Here is a 6,950-nt window from a genome sequence, read left to right as displayed (position 1 = left end):
ATGAATAATATCCGGTAAAATGAGCTTCAACCTATTGGTTAGGACTTTGGAGCCAATTTTGTATATGACATTACAAAGACTAATTGGACGAAGTTGGGTCATCAAAGTGGGATCTTTGTTCTTCGAAATAAGGGTCACATGAGTAAAATTAATTTTTTGCAACATACCAACCCAAAGATAGAAGAGGCTGAACTCCATCACATACATCCTGGCCTACAATCTCCCAATGCTTCTGATAAAATCCAGAAGACATGTCGTCTGGCCCTGGGGCCTTTGGAGGGTGCATTTGGATAAGAGCAAACTTTGTCTCCTTATTCGTAAACGGTAATAAGAGTTCACAATTCATTGCATCCGTCACTTTGGGTACCACATAATCAAGGACCATTGAAGCATCATCATGTGAGTTGAACAAATTCATAAAATATTGTACAATAATATTCTCCATACCTTTTTTATCCTTATGCCATACTCCATTGTCATCAAACAGCCCGCATAACCCATTCTTTTGTTGTCTTCTATTAGCTTTTTGGTGAAAAAACCTAGTATTCTGATCCCCTAAACGCACCCAATTCTCCCTCGACCTTTGGCGCCAATATGCTTCTTCTTGTGCAAGTAACAAATGGAGTCGAGTGTAAAGATTATGCCTTTGAGCAACGGTAGTCTCTGTGAAAAGTTGCCCAAATAAAGAATTTAGCTTATCCTCTGTTTTTGCAATTTCCCCCAAAATAGATATTTTCATGCGTTATACATATCTTAGCAACTAACATCGCGTGGCTTTTATTTTTTCTGTAACGGAATATATGGGGGAACTCGCACAAGACGACTCCCAGCCCAACCTTACAGCTTCGGTACAACCATCATGGACCATCCACCCTTCTTCATATCTGAAACTTTTCCTACTGGAGTGGGAAAAGTAAAGAAAAGAGTAAGAGCTAGGAAAAGTTTCATATCTCAAATGCCTTGATGAATTATGAAATGAGGCATAGAGATAAAAATCATGATAGTACATCTAAAGCTTTATTTGTTAGAGGTAGATCATCGGAGAGGAGGTCCTCTACTAGTAGGAAAAAATCACAGTCTTGACCTAGAGGAAACTCTAAAGGTAGAAAACCTTTGGAAAGGGATGAATGTGCCTTTTGTTGTAATAAGGGCCATTGGAAGAAAGATTGTCTTAGATTGAAGACCAAAGGCAAAGAAAGTTTTGAAGCTAATGTTGCTGAAGTTGAAACAGATTTTTCTGATTTTGCTTTAACCACTTCATCATCATTTGATTGTGCCACTAAGTGGGTGTTGGATACGGGTTGTACTCATCATATGACTCCTCACAAGGATTGGTTTTCAAGCTTGAAAGAGTTTGATGGTGGCGTTGTGTTCATGGGAGATGACAATCCTTGCATAACAAAAAGGATTGGTACAGTTCGTTTGAAGTTGCATGATGGCATGGTTAAAGAGTTGACAGGTGTTTGGTATGTACCGAATTTGAAGAAAAATCTTATTTCTTTGGGTACTTTGGAATCCAAGGGCTTCAGGTTTCATTCAGATGGACAGACATTAAAAGTTACTTATGGTGCACTTGTTGTGATGAAAGCTCCTTGATGTGGCCATTTGTATTTATTGCAAGGAAGCACTGTGACAGGTGAAGCATCTGTAGTCTCAGAAAATATGGGCACATCCGATTCTGATACTACTAGACTGTGGCATATGAGATTAGGCCATGCCGATGAGAAAGCTCTACAAGGGCTTGTGAAACAAGGTCTTCTAAAAGGTGCCACGACTTGTAAGCTTGATTTATGCGAGCATTGTGTCTTAGGGAAGCAAACTAGAGTGAAGTTTGGTATTGTTGTACATCAGACGAAGGGCATTCTTGATTATGTGCATTCGGATGTTTGGGGTCCTACAAAGACTCCCTCTTTGAGTGGTAGACATTAGTTCGTGACCTTTGTTGATGATTATTGAAGAAGGTCTTGGGTCTACACTATGAAGCACAAGAGTGAGGTATTGAGCATTTTCTTGAGTTGGAAGAAAATGGTTGAGAATCAGACTGGGAGAAAGATTAAGATTTTGAGATCGGATAATGGTGGTGAATACACATCCGACCCTTTCTTTAAAGTTTGCAAAGAGGAAGGGATTGTGAGACATTTTAGTGTTCGGGGAACTCCACAACAAAATGGAGTTGCAGAAAGATTGAATCGAACCTTGCTTGAAAAGGTTAGATGTATGTTGTCTCAGTCGGGTTTAAGCAAGTCATTTTGGGTAGAGGCAGTTAATTATGCATGTCACATCATCAACCGGTTACCCTCAGCTGCTGTTCAAGGTAAGACACCAATGGAGGTATGGACTGGAAAACCTTCTTCTGATTATGACTATATCCGTATTTTTGGTTCACCTGCTTATTTTCATGTGACTGAAAATAAACTTGATCCTAGTGTAGGAACTTGTGGGACTTTAGTCCCACATCGAAGGAAGGTTGAGGATTTATACCCTTTATATGGGTTTTACCCCATGTAAGAGTTAAATGGATGATAAGTGAGAAGTGGGCTTACTAGTGGGCTACATATATATAAAAGAGTCAAAAATGGCCTTGGGCCTTGGGGCTCTTGGGCTCTGTTGATTAAATCCGATTTAGTTTTTAATGTAATTTTATTATTTTCAATAATCTCGGATAAAATCGAACAGTTGCATCGAACAGTTGCAACTGACGACGTAACCACTCATTTGGGTTTTATATAAGGACGAAACCATTCATCCTTGAAACACAGAAAAAAAAACTTGATCTTCTTCCCTCTTCTTCTTCTGTTGTTCTTGGAAAAACATAAAGTAAATTCGTTAGGGAACAAGTTCGTGTGCAAGAACTTGTTCTAGATAGTTGTATCCTCTAGATAGACGTCCAAAACTACAGCACAAGTGGGGACGAATTTCTATCTTAGGTCACTGCATCGCAGGCCTCTATCTGATCAAGTTAGTACATTTCAATTTCAATTGTTGTTATTAGGTTCAATTTCAATTTGATTTTTGTAATTTTAGTTGGTTATTATAGTTGTAAATATATATATATATATATATATATATACATTGCTTGATTCCTTATACTGATTGGATATAACAATCTAAGACAGAAACTTCTTCTCTCTTGAGATGGATCAATCAGTATCTGGTGTGAAAAAAAATCATGTGGAGAAGCCTGAGAAATTTAAGGGAAAGGATTTCAAGCGCTGGCAACAGAAAATGTTGTTCTATCTGACAACGCTTCATATGGCGAATGTTCTCTCTTTTGACTCTCCACAAGCTTTACCGAAAGGTGAAGGAGAAAATGTTCCAACTGCTGCTCAAAGGGTCGAAAATCTGAAGGCTATAGAGTCTTGGGCCAATAATGAGTTTTTATGCAGGAACTATATTCTTAATGCCTTGGATGATTCCTTGTATGATATATATTCCAAATTCGGATCTGCAAGGGAATTGTGGGAGTCATTGGAGAACAAGTAAAAAACTGAAGTTGCTTGTTCAAAGAAGTTTGTTGTTGGCAAATTTCTGAATTACAAAATGGTTGATGCTAAGTCTGTTGTCAAGCAAGTGGAGGAACTTCAAGTTCTTGTTCATGAGTTAGATGAGGAAGGTATGGGTCTCAACCCGAATTTCCTTGTTGGTTTTGTCATTGAAAAATTACCTCCTTCATGGAAAGATTTCAAAGTTTATCTGAAACATCTAACTGATGATATGAATTTTGAGCAATTGGTTCTGAAATTTCGTGTTGAAGAGGGTTCCCGAAATAATGAAAAGGCTGATGTGATTTCTATGGAGGCTAATGCTAACGTGATTGAAGGAAGTACATCAAAGGCCAAGTTTCAGAAAAATAAGGGAAATAATGCTGCTGCCAAGTTATCCACTGCTGCTACAAGTAAGACACTCGCCCCACAAAAGAATGCCTTCAAAAAGCCAAAATCTGGAAATTGTTGGGTGTGCGGCAAACCTGGGCATAGAGCAAAGGAGTGTCACTTCAAGAAAGATCAAGGAGGCGGGGGTTCTAGAAATTCCAACAACCAAGCAAACCTTGCTGAAAATCAATTCATTGGAGTGATTGAGGCAAATCTGGTGACAAATACTACCGATTGGTGGATTGATACCGGTGCTAAAAGGCATATATGCACTGCCAGGGAGATGTTCTCTTCATATCAACCACTCAAAGATGGTGAACCATTGTTCATGGGGAACGCCACAACTGTCAAAGTTGAAGGAAAAGGAAAGGTGTCTCTGAAATTTACTTCTGGAAAAGAACTTGTGCTGACTAATGTACTTCATGTGCCTGAAATTTGTAAGAATCTAGTGTCGGGTCCTGTTCTAAGTAACAAGGGATTCAAACTAGTGTTTGAATCTGACAAATTTGTACTCACCAAGGGTGGGATGTATGTAGGAAAGGGTTACCTTAATGAAGGGCTCTTTAAACTGAATGTTGTACCTACTATGGATGCTATTATTAATAATAATAATGCAGGCACAAGCGCTGCTTCTATGTACGTGATTGAGTCATCTTCCTTATGGCATTCTAGATTAGGCCATGTGAATTTTCGTTCGTTACAAATAATGGTTAATTTAGGTTTGCTGCCAAAGTGTTCTTTAAACACAAAAACGAAATGTGAGGTGTGTATTGAATCAAAATATGTAAGCCATCCACATAAATCTGTAGAGAAATCTAATGAAGTACTTGGTTTAATTCATTCTGATTTGTGTGATTTCAAAGCAACTCCAAGTCGTGGAGGAAAGAACTATTATATATCATTCATTGATGATCACAGTAAATACTGTTATGTATATTTGATACATACCAAAGATGAGGCTTTGACTATGTTTAAAACATATAAAGCTGAAGTTGAAAATCAACTTGAGAAAAGAATAAAAATTCTAAGGTCTGATAGAGGTGGAGAATACGAATCTAAAGACTTTGTCGAATTTTGTTCTTCTCATGGTATTGTGCATCAAACCATAGCCCCATATACTCCACAACAAAATGGAGTCGCCGAACGAAAGAATAGAACATTGAAAAATATGATAAACTCAATGCTAAACAGTTCAGGTGCACCACATAGTCTATGGGGTGAGGCTGTGCTTACGGCAAACATGATATTAAATAGGATTCCTCATAAATCAAATGACCAATCTCCTTATGAGTTATGGAAAAGACGATTGCCTACTTATAAAGCAATGAAGGTGTGGGGTTGTCTTGCCAAAGTTCAAGTTCCTCTTCCTAAAAGAACTAAACTTGGACCAAAAACTATAGATTGCATATATATTGGACCTGCCAACAATAGTGCAGCCTATAGATTTTTAATTCACAAATCAGAAGTTGAGGAGATACATGCAAATACAATCATGGAATCTGCTGAAGCAGAATTCTTTGAGAATATTTTTCCTTACAATGAGAAATCCAATTCAAGGAAAAGAACATATGCAGATACTTTGCCTAGAGTTGAGTTTAACAAAAGTACTCCAAATTATGAGGATACTTCTACTATTCAACAAGAAATTGTGGAACCAAGAAGAAGTAAACGTGGAAAAATTGCCAAAGATTTTGGATCAGACTTTATGACCTTTGTTCTTGAAGGAGAATCTCAAACCTATAAGGCTGCCATGGAATTATCGGAAGCACCTTATTGGAAAGAGGCTATCCAAAGCGAAGTGGAATCCATTATGCAAAACAATACATGGACATTGGTTGATTTACCTCCCGGACAGAAACCAATTGGTCATAAATGGATTTTCAAAAGAAAGATGAGACCAGATGGCACCGTAGAGAGATACAAAGCTCGTATAGTGGCCAAAGGTTATCGTCAAAAAGAAGGTTTAGATTTCTTTGATACTTATTCACCGGTGACACGAATTTCGTCTATAACGACGCTAATTGCAATAGCAGCTATCCACAATTTGGAAATACACCAAATGGACGTGAAAACCGCTTTTCTAAATGGTGAACTAGATGAAGAAATCTACATGGAACAACCCGAAGGGTTTCTAGTTAAAGGTCAAGAGAGAAAGGTTTGCAAATTGGTTAAGTCCCTATACGGACTTAAACAAGCTCCAAAGCAATGGCATGAGAAGTTTGATAACACATTATTATCAACTGGATTCAAAATTAATGAATGTGATAAATGTGTCTATGTCAAGGAATGCAAAGACGCATATGTCATTATATGCTTATATGTCGATGACATGCTTATAATGGGAACAAGTAAGGATGTAATTAATCAAACCAAGAAAATATTGCATTCCAGTTTTGAAATGAAAGATATGGGAATAGCCGACATGATTCTTGGCATTCGAATTCAACGGAATTCGGATGGATACATCCTTACTCAATCTCATTATGTTGAAAAGGTCCTTCAGAAATTTGGACACTATGATGATAGGCCCGTTGTTACTCCTTTTGATCCCTCTAGTCATCTCAAGAAAAATCAAGGTGATAGTGTGTCTCAACTGGAGTATACACAAGTTCTTGGAAGCTTGATGTACATAATGAATTGTACAAGGCCGGACTTAGCCTATACTTTGAGTCGACTTAGTAGGTACTCAAGCAATTCGGGACCAGATCATTGGATTGCTTTAATCAGAGTTATGAGGTACCTAAAGCATACAATTAACTATGGATTGCATTATACCAATTATCCTCCCGTATTATAAGGATATTGTGATGCAAATTGGATTTCCAATAATTCGGAGAGTAAATCCACAAGTGGATATGTATTTACACTTGGAGGTGCCGCCGTCTCTTGGAAATCATCCAAACAAACCGTGAATACGCGTTCGACGATGGAAGCAGAATTTGTAGCCTTAGATAAAGCCGCCGAAGAAGCAGAATTTGTAGCCTTAGATAAACCTGTCACGGCCATTTGCATACATTGTGATAGCATGGCTACTCTTACAAGAGCAAAGAACCAAATCTACAATGGCAAATCGAGGCA

The sequence above is a fragment of the Malus domestica genome, chromosome 17 (genome assembly GCF_042453785.1).
Source record: "Malus domestica chromosome 17, GDT2T_hap1".
NCBI lineage: Eukaryota > Viridiplantae > Streptophyta > Magnoliopsida > Rosales > Rosaceae > Malus > Malus domestica.
This window is presented reverse-complemented; position numbering follows the sequence as displayed.